This window comes from Macaca nemestrina, chromosome 12 (genome assembly GCF_043159975.1).
Source record: "Macaca nemestrina isolate mMacNem1 chromosome 12, mMacNem.hap1, whole genome shotgun sequence".
NCBI classification, from domain to species: domain Eukaryota; kingdom Metazoa; phylum Chordata; class Mammalia; order Primates; family Cercopithecidae; genus Macaca; species Macaca nemestrina.
The window spans coordinates 111,310,883-111,329,166 of NC_092136.1; the positions used below are offsets into that span (position 1 = coordinate 111,310,883).

Here is an 18,284-nt window from a genome sequence, read left to right on the forward strand (position 1 = left end):
CAGGGTAATACAATAATTTCATGGTATATTGCATACCACTTTGATGCTGACATGGTTTTTCTGATGATGATGATGATGATGATGATGATGATGATGATGATGATGATAACATTTTCACTTTCAAAAGGGTTTGAGGCAGTTTATAGAATAATAACAACAACAATGAATAACACTCATGTGGTGCTTACCATGTGACAAAAACTGTTCTAAGGACTTTATAGATATTCACTCATTTAATCTTTCCAACAATCTTATGAGGTTGGTACCTTCATTATCCCCACTTTATAGGAAAGAAAACAGAATCCCAAAGAGGTTAAGTGACTTGCCCAAGATCACTCAGCTAGCAAATAGCAAAACCTACAATAAAATAAAAAATAAAATCTGTAAGAACCAAGTCATAAAAGAAGAATGGCAAGTGGGAAGAAACTAATTTTATCATAAAACTGGGGGAGAGAATGTTATAACTCAACACAAAACTTCACTGTAAGCTTCCTGGCAACCCAAGGGAGAAGGAAAATGGGTTGGGCTTTATCCAAAGGCTACCTCAGGCAAATTTTAAGAGAGTCTTGTGACACTAGACCAGAAGCATTAAAGATGGGTAGTTGGTGTGAGCAATGCCACTCTAGAAGGCAGAGTCGGAGAGAAGTGCAGAGTCAGAGGCCACTGGGGTAAGTAGACTGAGGTACCCAAAAGGCCAGCAACAGAGGTGGAGCGAAATAACTAGAAGGAGGCAGAAAAAGTTCCAAACACAGACAAGGCAAGAGTCAGTGTAAACCATCAATGCAGGGGAGGGTCAGCACCTGAGTGAGTCATGGAAATGCAGGATTCTGATCACAAAGTCTTTTTAGACCTTGCTACCAGCTCAGGAACTTACTAGAAATATAGAATTTCAGGCCCCATCCAGTTCTACTGAATCAGAATCCACATGTTTCACAAGCTCCTCGGGTGATGGGAATGTACACGCCGGTTTGAGAAGCACCGCTTCGGCATGGGCTTTGGTGAATGCCCACACAGCAGCAGACTCTGAACACACACTGAGTGCTGCCATAGGTGCCCTCACATTCATTATCTCCCAGGATCCTCATAACAATCATGCAATAAAGATATCCTTTTTGTACTCATTTTACAGATGAGGAAATTGAAGCTCACAGTCACATACCTAGTGACAGAGCTGGGACTTGCCCAAACCAATTAACTTCCATTCCATTCAACTCGTTTCTACTAGCATTTCAATGAGAATTTATCCTGGCCAAGCAAGGCAATAGTGGAGAAGCTGCTGCTGGCATCTTTCTAAGGGTAGAAGCAGGGGGCCTATATCAGAGTGTGTTACAGCAAACAATGGAGGAAGGCTCAGCAGTAGGTTCTGATCGAAGAGAGGGGGACAGATGAGAGCAGGTAGGATTGTCTTCCAAGAAGGTACAACCAGAGCCTTCCGGGAGCATGGCAAAGTTGGCCCTGAATCCATCCAGAAAACAAGTCCTTCATGTTACAACTGGGGACATGTAGAGGTAGCTCCAGCCATGCCATGCTGCCCTATCTAAGACCCTCCCCTTCCCGCCCCCACCTCAGCTAGCTGCAGTGGTATGTTACCCCTCTGACCGTTTGTTCAGCGAAATGTCAGTGTAGGAGCAAACTGAGAGTGAATGTGTCTTTCATTTGCCAATTAGTCATGTACCACTTAACCACTCATGTGTGTGATTTGAGCACGTGTGTTACATGTTACTTAATATTTCCTTTATTGGTGATTAGTTTAATGAAGTTGCACATGGGCCAGGATGGCCTTGTATCTAATTGGTTTCCCCAGAGCACAAGGTGGACACACAGTGCATGTTTAATAGATGTTTATTGATGGATAAATAATATCTTTGTCCTCTTCTAGAGAACAAAACCAGAGCCGCTCAGTCCCTCAATGCCCCACCAGGGAGAGCGGTCCAGGTGGAGGAGATGAGTCCTAGGAGCTGAGTGGGTCCATCTACGTGGGTTGGCCTGAGGGTCCCTTCCTCGCCCAGTTGAACTCTCCTATCAGGGCTCAGGGAATCCCTGACACGCCTCTCCCCTCCTCTTTCATCTTCATGGGAAACAGAAACCACCAAATGTGGGCGTGTGATGTGAAGACACTAGATGGTGTTCTCGTCCGGGCAGCTGTTTGCCTATGTTGTTTTCCTGCCCCTTCCTGAGAAGATAAGATCTGGACAGGCTTGTGATTCTCTCCCACAGACCCTCAAAGGCAACGAGCAAGCCAAGTTCATTTCTCAGGCACCTTCTCAGAAGCACACCCCACATCAGTATGTTTAATGAGATCCGGGTCGCTTGAAAGCAGCAGCGAAAGCAGCTTCCCTAAAACACAGGGCAAGATCAGTGCCTCCTCTGAGCTTCCCTTTCTTCTCTCAACATCTCCAGGCAAAACTGATTTGCATGGGCAGCCAACTGGTACTTGAAGCCTGAGGTTGCTGGAGATACCAACACCTTCCCCAGCTGTAAGGGGGCTGGGGGAGATGGGCACTTAACAGAAAACAAAATTTGCAGGTCTTTGGGGAGCCTGGGGAGAGGGGAGAAGACTGCTCTGGAAAACACAGAAGGAGAACAAAAGATAGAAAACAGCTAAAAAGAATAAATGGTTATGAGCACAAACTCAGCTACCTGGCTTCAAAATGGGATTGCAGTTGCAAGATGGCCCCAAGATATGAACTAACTCCTCTGGGACCCAGATTGAAGCCCAGGTGGCAACTGCACCTGCCTCACCCAGCACAGAACACAGAATTAGTCCTGCTCTGCAAAGCCCTGTGACTGCCTTACCGTTACCAGTGACCCCCCCTCCCCTGAAACCCAAAAGGACGGAAACCTAATTTTGATCACTCTTCCTTCCTCCAAAGCTGCTTCTCCTTCTTTCCTCTTCAAACCCCCTTATATTGTAAACTGGCCGCTGATAATACCATTCACTTTCAAACCGATGTTTACTGAGAAGTCAGAGGATGTGAATATAAAAGATAGGGCTTGCAAAGATAGAGGGCAAAAGAATTGGAGATTTCTTCTTCTATTTAAAGGCATCATGCCCTCCTGACCTAGGTCCCAGAGACCAGGCTAGAGAGAGAAAGAGAGACGCTGAGGTTCCTGGTGTATCTCCTGATGTGCAAAATGGCAGGAGGAGGAGGCTGGTATTGCTTGTGGCCCCACATGACCTAAGCATGGTCTTTCCCTATGGTGAGCCCAACAGCCTCCCAAAGAATCAGGCGTCCAGAGCAGAGCTGGGAGGCGAAGACATGGCAACCCTGGGGGCTGGGCCTACAGGGTGGGGGAAAATCAGAGGAGCCAGAGACCCACAGTTTAGAAATACAGTGGAGGCCAGGTGCACTGGCTCATGCCTGTAATCTCAACACTTTGCAAGGCTGAGACAGGAGGATCCTTTGAACTCAGGAGTCTGACATCAGACTGGACAATATAGCAAGAATCTGTCTCTACTAAAAATCAAGAAAAAAAATAGCTGGGTGCAGTGGCGCATACCTATAGTCCCAGGCACTTGGGAGGCTGAGGCAGGAGGATGACTTGAGCCTAGGGAGCCAAGATCACACCACTGCATTCCAGCCTGGGTAACAGAGTGAGACCTTGTCTGAAAAAAGAAAAGAAATACAGTGGAACGTGGCAACTCCTTTGTTGTTAAGTTCTAGGATATTTTTCATTCTGGGCAGCCTAGAGTGTCTTTAGCTGTTAAGGGGAAAGAGCTTGGAGGATGTGGGGAAGGGAAAGCTGGCGTACTACTGAGGGTTGAGCCTGGTAAGGGGATGGAGTTGCCTGGACTGAATCTTCAGGACCTTCAAAAGTTCCTTTCCTGGCCCCTGGATAACAATCTGGACCTCTCTTCCTCCCTCTCCCTCTCTTCCTCTCTCTCCCCCTCTCTCGTTTTCTCACTCTCGCTCATACACAACACACCTTTTCTTGGTTAGATCGTTGCATTCAATCCTAGGTAGGTGTGCCTCTAATTTCGGATCCCCAAGCATACACACCCTTGACCTCAGGGGCCTTTGGCTTCCTGAGGTCAGGTCGGAAGACAAACAGATCTGAAATGCCGTTAGTCACACCACGGAATGGAGTGAGTTGGGTGCTTCAGGTAGACCCGGAGCATGCCTTGGCTCTCATTCGGTATTATTTCTTAACAGCCTGAAACCTCCAGGACGTCCCGACAGCGTCTGCCCTGGGTGGGCCAGTGAGAGCAGAGAGCACGGGTTTTGAGGCTGGAGCCCCTGCATTTGTATTCTGGCTCCACCGCCTACCCTGTCACCATGAGAAAGTGGTTTGACTTCTCTAAATCTCCTTTTCCCCTAGGTAGGAAAGGGACAATAATGGCCCTTAGTAGGACTGAATGAGATACTGTGTAGACCCAGCACAGTGCCTGAGCAGATCAAAAGCTCAATAAGTCATAGTCATTCTTATTTTTATCAGCACTGCCATTATCATTGTTATCCTCCAGGTCAGGAGCCATGCTGGGCCTGCAGTGAATTTTCTTAGAGTAGATTTTTGAGGGAGCCGGTCCCCAGCTCTTTCCAGAATCCCCAGAAACTATTAAGGATGTCTGTGTACACCCAGTTTGCCGTGTTTAGTTCAACCTTGAGGGACTCATGCCCCAGTGCAGCCTACGGGTTTTTGCAGAGTCTGATGACTAATATTTTGTATAGAGTCTGATGACGCCAATACACCTGCCTTATGTCCCCAGGTCTGAAACAGCTTTTGTAATAGACTGAGAGATTCACTACAAGGACTCTCCTTTGTCAACATTTTACCAGCCCTGATGAAGGATTAAAAATGATGTTAACCAGCAGTTCTGACTCGGCTTCTGTCAGTCACAGCTCCGCATGGCTGCACTTGCTTCTCTCTTCCTCTTCCTCTTCCTGTCCTCTCTTTGCTGATCTGGACTCAGCCTGGTATTCTTGTCACAAAGTCATCGCCTAGGTGAGCTCAGCTCAGCGTGAAACAAAACAGCTCATCTGAAGGCACCACACAGTCTGTACTGGGAGGAAGGGACCCACCTCAATCCCCTGCCTTCTCACAAGTGGGTTCTTTTGGTTCCATCTTGCTAAAGCTGGGCAGAAGGAATTTTAATCTGAGCTCTCGGAGCCCATGGACATGGGGGGAGCATGAGCTACCCCTAATTCCTTGGGTGCTGGGTGGTCTGCAAGCACTCCCTCATAGCACTGTCTGAGGGTTGACCACTCAGCTTGCAAAGATATCTAGGCACAATTTGTTTTCAAAAGGCTTGCGTGTTTGTTATTTTTTGAACTTTGGCTTTAGATCAGTTTGGGTGTTCTCCAGAGAAGAGCCACTCTGCTTTGGCGTTGAAGCATTCTCTCACTCGCGCTCTCCTCCCTACTCCCCAGTGTCTTGAATCACTGCTGCATTGCAGGTTCATGCATCTGGACTGTTTTCATGTTCTTGGGCCATGGCGTGTATTTTATAAACACACGGTCAGTTTACACTGCCTGGGAACTTAGGGGATTTCCTCTCTGTGGGAAACAGCTGTGAGGAACTTGACCAACCTTCGCTTTGTGGAGAGTAAGACGTCGCCTCTGATCATCCACGTGGGGCAGCTGCACTGGCTGTGTTCCTGTTGTTATGCCTGAGGATTCTCCTAGAAATCTGAGCTAAGAAGGGAAGCTCATTATGCTCTCCTCCCTGGTTTCCAGTTTAGTCATTCGTAAGTGATTTTGCATATCATAAAGCCCCTGTGAATGTCTGTACACATTCACGCCATCTGCCAGCAGCACCTTCAGCCATCTGACTGCTGTAGGACCTCTGAGGCCACAGAATTATGGCATCATAAAGCTGGAAGGGACTTTAAGAGAGCCATTCGCCCAACACATTAGATGAGCACTTATTATGGGCAAAGTGCTGTGCTAGATTCCATAGGTGAAGGAGGGTGAGCAAGACCCAGCCTCTGTCCTCAAATAACTGACAGACTTTAGGCTTGGCCATTATCGCCACAAAGCCTTCTGTGACCTTCTTCTTCAGGGGGGCTCAGGGTGTCCTCTTTGGTTCCTGCCACCCGCTAAGCACTATCACAGCACCTCCCATGCTGCAGTGAAGTGATCCTCGTGTCTGTCTTCCGCATGGAATGTGAGCTTCTGGAGGGCAAGACCAACCATGCTGGGTGACATTGAGATTCTGCAGCTCCATGAAGGCTTTCATGAAGGGGAAATAAGATTAAGAGTAGAAACACTCTATTTACTAGCTACTTAGGCTAACCAGCAAAACCAGAGGAGGTAGCTACCTGAAGCAGAAAGAACTAGAGAAGCCAAAGGGATATCACAAACCTTGAGAGTCCATGAAGAAGCTGGGAAAACTGGAAGCATCTAAGCCACCGTTCTCTTGGCCCTTCTGCAAACCCTTTCTGCCATGTCTGCAGGAGTTTGTTTTAGTTCACCGGGGCTGCCAAAACAAAATACTGACTGAGTGGCTTAAATAACAGAAATTTACTTCCTCACCATTGTGGAGACTGGAAGTCCAAGATCAAGGTGTCGGCACGGTTGTTTCTTCTGAGAGCCCCTCTCCTTAGCTTCCAGATGGCCACCTTCTCTCTTTGTCTTCACATGGTCTTCCCTCTATACCTATCTGTGTCCTAATCTTTTCTCATAAGGACACGAGTCATATTGGATTAGGGCCTCCTCATATGACCTCATTTTACCTAAATAACCTCCTTAAAGGCTCCATCTCCAAAAAGAGTCACATCCTGAGGTACTGGGGATTAGAAAGTCAACCTATAAAGTTGGAGAAGGAGGAGGAGGGTGCACAATTCAGCCCATGACAGAAGTTAACACTGATGCTCAGAGACGTGCCAATGAGTCCTTGATAAAAGCCACAGCCAATCAGTTCAGGAACCAAGAATTAGGCCTGTAACTGCCTTCCTTCTTGACTGACTGATAACCCCAGAGATACAAAGCTTCATCCAGCACTGGTAACCAAACTTAACTCTATTTTGCCACCACCACTTCCTGTATATGCTCTTGGCCTCCCCACAGCACTGGTACTACCTGAGGTGTCTATGTTGGAGCCAAAGGCAAGAGAAGGTATCAATGTGGAAGAGAGAAAGAAACATGTCTCCCTTGGGACTAGGACGGGAAATGACACAGATGGAGGCAATTTCCAAGGAGAACTACTGGCTCGCTTCCCAAGCTCGTAAGCAGAACATAGAAAAAAGGTCCAAATGCCCTGACTAGATGGAAGAGAGCCAAACCACCAGCAAGCACCAGCAGTGGGTCTCTGACTGCCAGCCAGGGCCATGGTGCTGCCAGACAGGAACTGACATGGAGCAGAGAGAGGGGCCCGGCAGTGGGATGGCTTCCCCCTCCACACTTTGCTGTTGGCCTCTGCAGGGTCATGAGTCCTCAGCAGCCTCCATTCCCAGAGTCGCTCTTCACTATTGGGTGCCAATTGGCTAAGTGTCATACTGGAAAGAGTATGGGATGTGAGCTTCTAGACGAACCGACATTATAATCAGATTTGATTTAGTTTGGCCACACAATGCCAAGAGAGCAGAGAGGTGTTGCTGACTCAGCACCAGGCACCCGAGGACAGGCAGGTCCAGAAGTGGCTTGGGGTAAAGGAATCTACAACGGACAATTGTAATGTCCTAGAGATGCTTAGGGTCCAGCCACTAAGCTGTAGTCCAGTTCTCTAGGCAAAGGAAAGTTCACAGTCTATCTTCTCAGCTCCCCCTGAACCCAAGTCTCATGGTGCAAAGTCCTGGAGGACTTGCAGAAACCTGCTGGCTTGTCCAGGAGATATTAAAGTTTCCTTTAAAATCATCTCAGCAGTCCAGATGACCTGCTCCTCAATCTCATCCTGAAATTGCATCCAAAGCAGGGTAGACCAACCTGAGAAGCCAGTTCTGGAAGTAGAACTGAGGAGGTCACAGCCAACAATCCTCCTTGGACCAGGTGGCATTCTGGGATTTGCCTGGAGAAAGCCACATTTTTCACACAAAGACCAAAGACTAAGGATCAGGAGGAAGAAGGCAGTGGGCATGGTAGGGTGTGGACTCTGCCTTAGCAGAGACTCTGGGGGAGATAAAACAGGGGGAGATGAGACCATGATCATCTCACAAGAGTTAAGCCTCCAAAGTCACAGGAGCTGTAGGTAGAGCTACTTTGCCCACCTGTGGTTCTTCCCTGTAATGGGTAAGAAGAAGAAACAACATTCAACAATTTGAGACAGGAGTTTGTCTAGTAGAAGGCCAGAGGGATTGCAGTGGCAACCCGGTGACCCCATTCATTCATTCATTCATTCAACACATTTTTATTGAGCACCTAATTTGTGCCAAGCATTATGCTGAGTGGCCGACAGGATAAAAAATAAACTAACAGGCCTTACCCTTATGAAGCTTACATTCCAGCCAAGAAAAGTGAAAAGAATCAATTATACAATTCCAAACACTAATAATTGTAATAAGTGCTACCAAGGGCTTTCAGAGTACAGGATGGAACACAATCTTGGAGGTCCCAGCAGGCTCCCTTGGGAAAGGGACACCTACGCTGGTCCCTAAAAGGTGAGAGGAAATTACCTAGAAAAAAGGATGGGATGGGGATGGGAGAGAACATGCCAAGAAAAAGGAGTAACTTATGCAAAGGCATTAAAGGCTGGAGACAACATGACAGAGTCAAGGAACCAAGATCTCAAGTGGCTGGAGTCCAGAGATTGGTGTGCGATGGGTCTGAAGAGCCTAGCTCTCCGAGAGGATACCTCATGCAGGGCCTTGTAGACTATCTAAAGGGTTTTAATCTCTATCTAAGAGCAGCCAGAGTCATAGAAGGGCTCGAGGGAGGATGAGATGGCATAATTAGCTATGCTGATCCAAGCATTCAGCCCTCCACTTTACCTAATGTTGCCGCCATACAAAGGAGGAGACCTGGCCTGTGTGTGAGTTCATCATGATCTGAAAAACTCCAAACTGGACAATTCATGAGAGCTACTTTGCTTCTAGCAAGCAGAGCTAGTCAACCGATTTGCAAAGACAAAATTTAGGTTTGCACGTGTGTTTTCAGAAGGGCAGGATGTCCCTGTGGGCTCCCATCTGGCTACCAATTAACCGATGTCTGCACCTTAGAGGTGTAGACCTGCCCAGCTTACAGGAAAGAGAAAATGGGGCTAACTTCCCCAGCAACACTATAAACTAAGGCTTACAAAAGGTAGAAGGTGGCTGGGCGTGGTGGCCTCACACCTGTAATCCCAGCACTTTGGGAGGCTGAGGCGGGTGGATCATAAGGTCAGGAGTTCAAGACCAGCCTGGCCAAGAGGGTGAAACCCCATCTCTACTAAAAATACAATAATTAGCCAGGCTTGGTGACAGGTGCCTGTAATCCCAGCTACTCAGGAGGCTGAGGCAGGAGAATCGCTTGAACCGGGGCAGCAGAGGTTGCAGTGAGCTGAGATCGTGCCACTGCACTCCAGCCTGGGCAACAGAGTGAGACTCTGTCTAAAAATAAAATAAAATAAAATAAAAAATTTTTTAAAAGGTAGAAGGCATGGCAGGTCACAGCAATTTTTCATGATACCATTGAGACCAAGTTCACAAGAATTAAAGGGGCCCAGAAGCTGCTGGAGAGCAAATCAGCCTCTCCCCATCTCTGAAACTCAGGATAACAGTCCCTTCTCTGTGCATCCAGAGGGAATCTCTAATCCATCATTCCAATAGGATTCTCCTAAACTGCTTCAAGCCAGTCTGTTTTTTTATCCCAAAACAAAAGGATGCTGGGGAGGGTCTTCTGGACTCAGAGACCTTCATAAGAGAACCCCAGCAAATCCCTCCTTCATCTCTGAGCCAACCGTGCACCAAGCTCAATCTCAACCTAAATATTCGAGGCACAAAAACTGATCTTAGAGGTCCCCAGTAAGGGCAGAGTGGCTCTGAACAAGACCACATTGACCCATTCGTGCTGGACTTCCTCTCACGCTTATAAGAAATGGCTGCTGGGCATGGCCTCTGAGACCACCCAGGCGCCCTCCTGCTGGACACTTCAGATGGACATTCGTAGTGCTCACCCCACCCTGCCACCCCAAGAGTCCTGGAAATGCATGTGTGCACAGGCCTCCATCGCTCTAACGCTCACATGGCCACCAAGCGCAGGCTGGAATAGAAGGATGTGTCCTTCGACCTTTTGTTCCTCTCTTCCCAGACTGAGCCTGGGCATGAAGTACACAGGAAGGCAGTTAACCTGAATCACCACGGGGAAACACTCCTATTTAGAACCTTTGTGCCTCAGGTGCAGCGGATCGGCCAGGGACAGGACAGGGTGACTCCCGACGCCAGACACAGGACAAAGTGCCTCCCCTGCTCAATAAGAATGGACACAAGACACCCATAGGACACGCTCAGGAACTCCAAGTTCTGTCTTGGCCTTCCCCATCCCCAACAGGCAGCCAATCCCCAAAAGCAGCTGTGGGCAGAGAGGGAGGGCAGTTGTGGATTCTATAGACTAGCAAGCAGGTGCTGTGGCAGCTTCAGTCTTAGTGAAGCTGCACGCTTCTCTCTTTTCCCCCACCTTAGTGAGACTCCCTGTGTCAGGACATTGGTGCATTTTCTCCCCTGTGCACTGGGCACGGTGCATTTCCATTTCTTTTCCTGCTGGGGACCCTGTAGCCAGTGACTCCTGACCTGGCTGCTCCTCAGCAGACACCTCAGATTCCTCCTGCAGAAGAGACTCCTGTTGGCCACTCCTAAGCCCTCCTCAGGCCCCTAGATAGCCCTCCACCCTGAGTCAGCAAGAAGGGCCACCGCAGTGACAGAGCTCCCCCTACTGACAGCTCGCTGTGGTGGAGGGCCCGGAGGACTGAATGAGGCCCTCTCTCCCCTAGAAATTAGATTCCGGAAACACCTTCCAAATCTCCCCTAATCCACTGCTCCCAAATAAGGGCAGCATTATCTGGAAGATTCTAAGAATCAACTCCTTTTACATCAGTGCCACAGCTCCGTGGACAAAACTTGAAATAACACCCAGGACAGGCCCTTAGCCCAGCCTGGGCCAGACTAATGGCTTCTGTTCCAGGGTCCCCACTGCACCGAGCTCAAAGCATCATGTTCACCAAACCATTTAACTAAGCATTCCTAGTAACGACCTCCCAGAGAGCTGGCCTACCCTTCCCCAAAGGAATTCTTAGACACCTTGCCCACCCTTACACCACAGGCAGCTGAGCCCAAGCTGACAACTTCCAAAGGACCTGTCGACATCAATGACAATAAATAATAATATAACATGCTTGGTTCTCAAAGTATATGACATTCAATTAATCCACAAAAACAATGCCACCACCCCCAAAAAATAGATGCCACCATCAGATGAGGAAATTAAGGCATAGAAAGATGAGTGACATGCCAGGATGAAAACTCGGTTCCTTACACATAAAGGCCACTTTCTGGAGGAGCTGTGAGCTGAGGACGGTTAAGACGAAAGGACATTGGAACCAGGAAATCTCCAAGGCCTGAGCTCCTTTCAGTGCCCTGCCAGAAGAGGAGGCCGAGAAAGCCAGACCTTTTCCTCCCCAGGTGCTAAGTCACCACAGAGACCCTCCCCAGGTCACCACAGCCTTAGAATCACCGCCACCAGCGTCGCCAGAAGCCTCATGGAAGAGCAAAATAGGTGAAGGGAATGAGCACAGGCTCAGAGGCTTGACCAGCCTCTCCCGTCCTGCCCATCACAAGAAACACATTCTTCAGAGAGCTCTTAGCTAGAGAAACACTAAAGGCCCTCGCAGGTTCATCTTTAGGGCATCTCCCATCCACAGCCCAAGTCCCTACAATCCAGTGCCCCCGGATACTGACAGCGACACAGATAGATGATGCTCCATTTGGGAAGCAGCAAGGGCAAGGAAAGCAAGGAAACTACCCTGGGCTCTAGAGCTGGGTGACTTACAAAATGGCGTCACCATCTAAAAATGAGGGAGTCAAGAGGAACACAGTGGGGTGAGAAAGGAGATGATGAGTTAACAGGAAAATGCCCGGCGTCTTGCCCCACAACTTGGCATGGAATTCACCTCAATATAATTTGTGCTGTAAGATGACAGTGCTAATTTGTTCACATTTATTAGAGTTGGTTAATCCACCCAAATAATTCATTTATTGGAGGCCAATAAACTGAAAGCTAACTGGCCTCAAAGTCATTCATCATCATTAAATGGTAAGGTTATGTGGTTATTAATAAACCAAGCCTGCAGATAAAAGATTTACTGGTCACTTAAGCATTTGTTTATTAATTCAGTAAAATTAGGCCAGATGTGGTGGCTCACACCTGTAATCCCAGCACTTTCAGAGGCCGAGGTGGGTAGATCACCTGAGGTCAAGAGTTCAAGACCAGTCTGACCAATATGGTGAAACCTCATCTCTACTGAAAATACAAGAATTAGCTGGGTGTGGTGGCAGGTGCCTGTAATCCCAGCTACTTGAGAGGCTGATGCAGGAGAATCACTGCAACCTGGGAGGCAGAGGTTGCAGTGAGCCAGGCTCTATTAGGTGCTTTAAAAGATTAATAAAAACAAGCCTGGTCCCCAAGTAGCTCAAACCTTACTAGAGAAGAGGTGAGAAGTACCCAAATAAATGCAGATGATGTCAAGGGCCGTGAGAGGGGACAAACTGCCATGGCAGTTTAGAAAGCAGGTGAGCAGGTCCTTCTGTGCAATCACAGAGGGCTACATGAAGGAAGGCGCCATCTGGGCTGGACCTGGGAAAATGGGTAGGCGTGGAACAGACGTTTATCATTATCATGGGGCATGGGTTCCAGGCAGAACGTGTGCAAAGGAGGACGTAGGAAAAATGAAGGGTATTTTTTAAAAGCAGCAAGGATTCCTGGAAGACAGTGGCAGCATTTCTGGGTAGGGGGTTCACAGATGTTGTTGAGGTCCTGCTGCACGCCAGGCAGTCTGTACCATAGGCAGGCTCTATGCTGATCACGAAGATAAATGCATACACAAAACACACAGAAGCCCTGGCCTCATGGAGCTCATAGTCCCTCTAAAGTCCCTGTAAGCTACTTGGGGACCGGGCTTGTTTCGTTAATCTTTTAAAGCACCTAATAGAGCCTGGCTCACTGCAACCTCTGCCTCCCAGGTTGCAGTGATTCTCCTGCATCAGCCTCTCGAGTAGCTGGGATTACAGGCACCTGCCACCACACCCAGCTAATTCTTGTATTTTCAGTAGAGATGGGGTTTCACCATATCGGTCAGGTCTTGAACTCTTGACCTCTAAGGATATGGTTGAAAAAAAAGACTGGAGAGTCCCCAGTGCTGTCCATTTAAGTAGCCTGGGGACTTGGGGGTTGGCAATGGAGAGTTAGTGACAGTTTTTAAAGCTGCAAGGTTATGATGAGAGCCTTTTAGAAGATTAATCTGGCCCGATAGTAGAAGAAAAGCTTAAAAAGAAAGAGGAAAAATATTGAAAGCTCGGTCAAGAAACTACTGTAGTAACCCAGATGAGAGATAATTACCAAAATCAGAGTAGTAGGTAGGAAGAAAAATAGGGTATGAATGCAAGAGATACTCACCAAGCAGACTACACTCAATTTGAGTACTAGCAAGGGCAAGAAAAGCATCGAAATGGACCTTAGGCCGGACACAGTGGCTGATGCCTATAATCCCAGCTCTTTGGGAGGCCAAAGTGGGACGATCGCTTGAGCTCAGCAGTTTGAGACTAGCCTGGATAACCTAGTGACACCCCATCTCTACAAAAAAAATTAAAAATAACCGGGCATGGTGGCACACACCTGCAGTCCCAGCTACTCAGGAGGCTGAGGTGGGAGGGTCATGTGAGCCCTGGAAGTTGAGGCTGCAGTGAGCTGAGATTGTGCCACTGCACTGCAGTCTGGATGACATAGCCATACCTTGTCTCAAAAAAAGAGAAAAAAGGAGAAACTGACTTGGGCTCTAGTGCCTCGGTGACTTACAGACTATTGGCGTCATTATCCAAAAACCAGGGTGTCAAGAGGAGCACAGCGGGACGATGAGGTGGGTGATGAGGTCATGTGAGGTATGCCCACTGTCTTCCCACAATCAGGCAGTGAGTGGTCCAGCCAGAGAGAGGTGAGAATTGCCAAGAAACCACGAAGTGACAGAAGGAAGGGAAGGGAAATGAAAAACAAATGGAAAGGAAGGATGGATTGAGAGCAGTTGTATCTACACATTGTATAGATCACCCCGGCAGAAGACCCTAGCACCCATGGTTCTCTCTCCGTGTCTCCAAAGCTCTTCGGAAAGACACTTTCTTTTGCAAAAGAAAAAGAGAAGACACAATAGAGAGAATGTCTTGTAGAAATACGCATGGCAAATATGGCAGGATAGGGAAAGGGGTTTGCATTCTAGCAGTGATGGGTGGACAGGGTGTTTCAATCTGCAGTGTTCCCCTGTAGCTCGAATACATCTTTGGTTCTCCTCTCACAGTGACTCTCCCTCCATGCTCCAGAGACCCTGACTCCTCAGTTTTCCCATTGCTACCAGAGCCCAGACCGGCCTGGATTCCAGATGATGACCACCACTGGATCAGAAAGACCAGATCAGAAGTCACCCTCCTGGCCAGCACCCAAGGCTTCTTCACCTACACTCCCCCTACCACGCCCCTGTAGCACACTGCATCAGAGGCAGGCAGGCCGGGGCAGGTTTGGCACAGCCAGGTCCCAGGCTGCTGTGGGAAAGTTAACATCAGCCCGGAGTTTACTCAAAGTGTATGTGCCTTAACAGACCATGTTTTCTGGGGCTTCCCTGTGAGCTCACCGGTGCCATCAAAACATTTCTCAGTCTTTGCAAACACGATTGATTTGCAATCCCACCACTGAAGTCACAAAGACAGAATGAAAATCAACTCCCCACAAAGGATATTATTTCCTTGAAGAGACCTAGAATGATCTCGGTGACAGAGTTTCTTCATAAGTGGATAAGAAAAAGTCCCTACCTGCCTCCATTTGCTATTGGAACATCTCTTTTCTCTCATAATGCTGTTAAATATACCCCAGCAAAGTGGAGCTACTCAACTGAAATCATTTAGAAAGGATCAGTTCTCTACTCATCTCAGCTCTAGAGACTAGAGGAAAGGTGAGATCCATTCACAATAAGATGCTCTTCTTTCTGGAAAAAGGCAGGCACATCACAGGTCTCTCTGAGCTGTGAAATTGAGCAGGACCCTTTGGGAGAGGCCTAGAGAGAGGGGTCCATGGCAGTCAAGAATAATCATGGCCTCTCACCCAGCACTGCTGAACACCCAGACACGGGACCTCTGCTCACAGCTCTCAAAGGACCGCTGTGATCTCACCCAGGCAATATGTGGCCAACTCCATATAAAACAACAGAAGAATAAAAAGAGATTTTTTTTCCTAATAAATATTCTTCTGCCGCTAATCCACCCTTTATAACTGTCAGGCTTCATGGGGCTGGCAGAGAGCCCATCAGATAACAATGCAGCTGTGACCTGAGAAACGTGAGAAGAGGAGCAGATTAATAAAGATGAAAAACATGTTTGGTAACTGTGTCTGAGGGGAGGTCTCAGGGGAGTCTTTAGAGGGATACTCTGGCAGCTCGGGGACCCCAAAACCAATGCCACCCAGAAGCTGCAGCTACCCCAAGGGGAGGGGTCAGTCAAATGTGGGCCCTAAAAGCAGGCAGCTGACTTCCCTGACTTTTTGCCCAGGCATTTGCTACCTGAGCCTTCCTGGGTTGATTTCATAAAATATGGCAATAGAGCGACAGAGCCGTCACATCACAAGGCACATGCTTTTGGTGTCCCCCACCCCAAACATTAGGCTGAGGACACATACAGCTCTGCGGGGAGGCAGCCCAAGGCGGTGGCATTCTCCCCTCCTGCTCTCCGACAAGCCCCCAGCAAGCAGCTGTGACAAAGCAAGGATGAAGTTATAGGGAGAAGGACTTGACTAATGGCCATATTTTCCTCCCCAAGAGCTAGGAGAAATGGTCCAAAAAGTGCATAGGTAAGTGTGGAGATGTCAGGACAGAAAATTTCTGAGTTAGGCCTGTCCTGAAATATCTGGGATTTGGTAGAGTATAGAATGGAAATACTGGTCTTCTAGGCTATGAGATGACAAGGATTATTATGAAGATGGAAGGGGAAGAAGAAGATGAAAGAATTGAGTTCCCTTTTAAGACCCCTACACCTTTCTCCATCATCATCTATGATGACATCACAAAGAAAAGTCCCCCAATCCAGTCCCTCCAGATTTCTTCAAACCCCACCATATTGTTTCTGCTGCTTTTCCTTGCATCTGTGTCCTGCAATCCTCAGCAGGCCCTGCTGACCTACAGAATTGTGCAGAGCCTCCATTTAGGGAGCTCTTCCTTTTGCCAATGCCTGGGGACTGTGGCATTGGGCCTCACAGTCATCCCTCTAGGGGAGCAGGCTGGCAGGGGACCTGGGGAGAAAAACAGTCAGGTATCAACAAGCTCTTCGAGATCCAAATTAAATTCTAGGCCAGAAGCCCCGAGCCCTAGGACACAAAGTTCGATGTTAGGTCCTGTCTCTGAACTTCTCTATGCAGAGTTACTGAGCCCCTGACTATCCACTGTTTGGAGCCATTCAGGGGAAGTGGGGTTGCAGGCATTCATTCCACTCCCACTCCTAGCACAGACTACCAGGGTCCACCAGTGTGAGAGGCAGGAATTTCTGCAAGGCTCTTCAGCTTCGTGGCTGCCTTAGGTTCGTGGTAACCAGGAACGCAGTGTGAGGGCCTCATTAGCTCCAGGAGGAGGAAGGCCAGTGATAGACCGCTAGCTAAATAATTAAGCAAACATGCAATCACCGGTAACATTTACACACCACTCACTATGTTCCAAGCATTGTTCGGAGCTCTCCCCATTCACGAATGTGTCCCATCCTCACAACTTACTTTTATTAAATTGAGGTAAAATCTAGATGACTTAAAATTTGCCATTTTAACCATTTTAAAGTGTACTTCCAGGATAGTTCCAATGTTGTGCAACCATCACCACTGTCTAATTCTAGGACATTTCAAAAACCCCAATTCCCATGAAGCAGTTACTCTCAAAAACCTACTTTTGAGGCGCCCCCTCCTGACAAAGCTTAACGTCACGCTCGCTCAGTGGAAAGGAGGCGTCTTGAGAGACCAGTCAGTACTGCAGGGCAGGTCCGAAAAGATGAACTTGGAACTGAGAGGCAATAAATGGGTAACTGGAACGTTACTCAAATTTTACACGTGAGGAAACGGAACATGGGAGGTTAAGCAACCTGCTCAAGGTCACGCAGCAACTGATGAAATCAGGCTGATTCCAAAATGAGACAGACATTTGTGTCTAGAAAGTAAAGGTAAAAGCCAAGAAGAAAGACGCTTTGCATCTTCTCAGGCATAAACAGAGGTTTATAACTGGTAAAAAGATAAGGTGTCCCTGGACTTGTTAACCAGATCTAAAGCTAATAGGTAAAGGGACATTTCTGGAGCTTTGAATCAGATAGTTTTAGGAAATTCAGTGAAGAATACAAAAAAGTAGTAAAACCCCAAAGCTCATTAGCTATAAGAGACACGGGGGCCACACAATTAGGCCAAGAAGTTCTGCAGCAACTGCTAAGCATTTGTTGAGCAAAGCACCCTCCTAGACACAATGGAGAACGTAAAGACGCAACCCTCCAACTTCAATTCTTCTGCTGCTGATCGCACCTGCTTTCTCATATCTTCCAAGGTTATCCACTTTCTTCAAGTCCTGCTGTACATCCCACCATCCTTAACACTCCAGAGACTTTCCTGAGTCTGTGTTATTGCCGTTGGTGTTTTGTTTTTCCTTTGTCTTCGTTTACCTAAATCCTATCCCTTCTGATTAGTACAGGCCTCAGGGAGCTCCTTCTGCCCAACACAGCAAGCCCATCATAATAGTAAACGCTTATGGTGCCCTTGTCATGTGTTGTTAACCCAAAGTATCTGAGATAGGTCACAGTCAATCCAGAAAGTTTATTTTGCCAAGGTTAGGGACACATCCATGACACAGCCTCAGGAAGTCCTGACGACAGGTGCCCAAGGTTGTCAGGGTACAGCTTGCTTTTAGACATTTTAGGGAGACATGAGATATCAATCAATACATGTAAGCTGTACATTGGTTCAGTCCAGTAAGGTGGGACAACTCAAAATGGAGGCTACCAGGTTAGAAGTAGATAAAAGACAAAAGGTTGCATTCTTTTGAGTCCTTGACTGGCCTTCCACTGTATACACAATTTAGTTTGGCTTAGTGAATCTGCATTTTTACATAAACACTAGGACAGAGGAAGCAATCAGATATGCATTTGTCTCAGGCGAGCCTCAGAG

The 18,284-nt window shown here is 47.7% G+C and overlaps 1 long non-coding RNA gene across 1 annotated transcript; it reads right to left on the minus strand.

The window, feature by feature from the left end:
• Positions 1-1,575: 1,575 nt before the first annotated feature.
• Positions 1,576-6,769, minus strand: LOC139357587 (uncharacterized). The gene is made up of 3 exons (XR_011611055.1): positions 3,928-6,769; positions 3,502-3,607; positions 1,576-2,337 (listed from the first exon to the last, which is right to left on the minus strand). It is a non-coding gene; the product is annotated as an uncharacterized lncRNA (long non-coding RNA).
• Between the last annotated feature and the right edge of the window lie 11,515 nt (positions 6,770-18,284).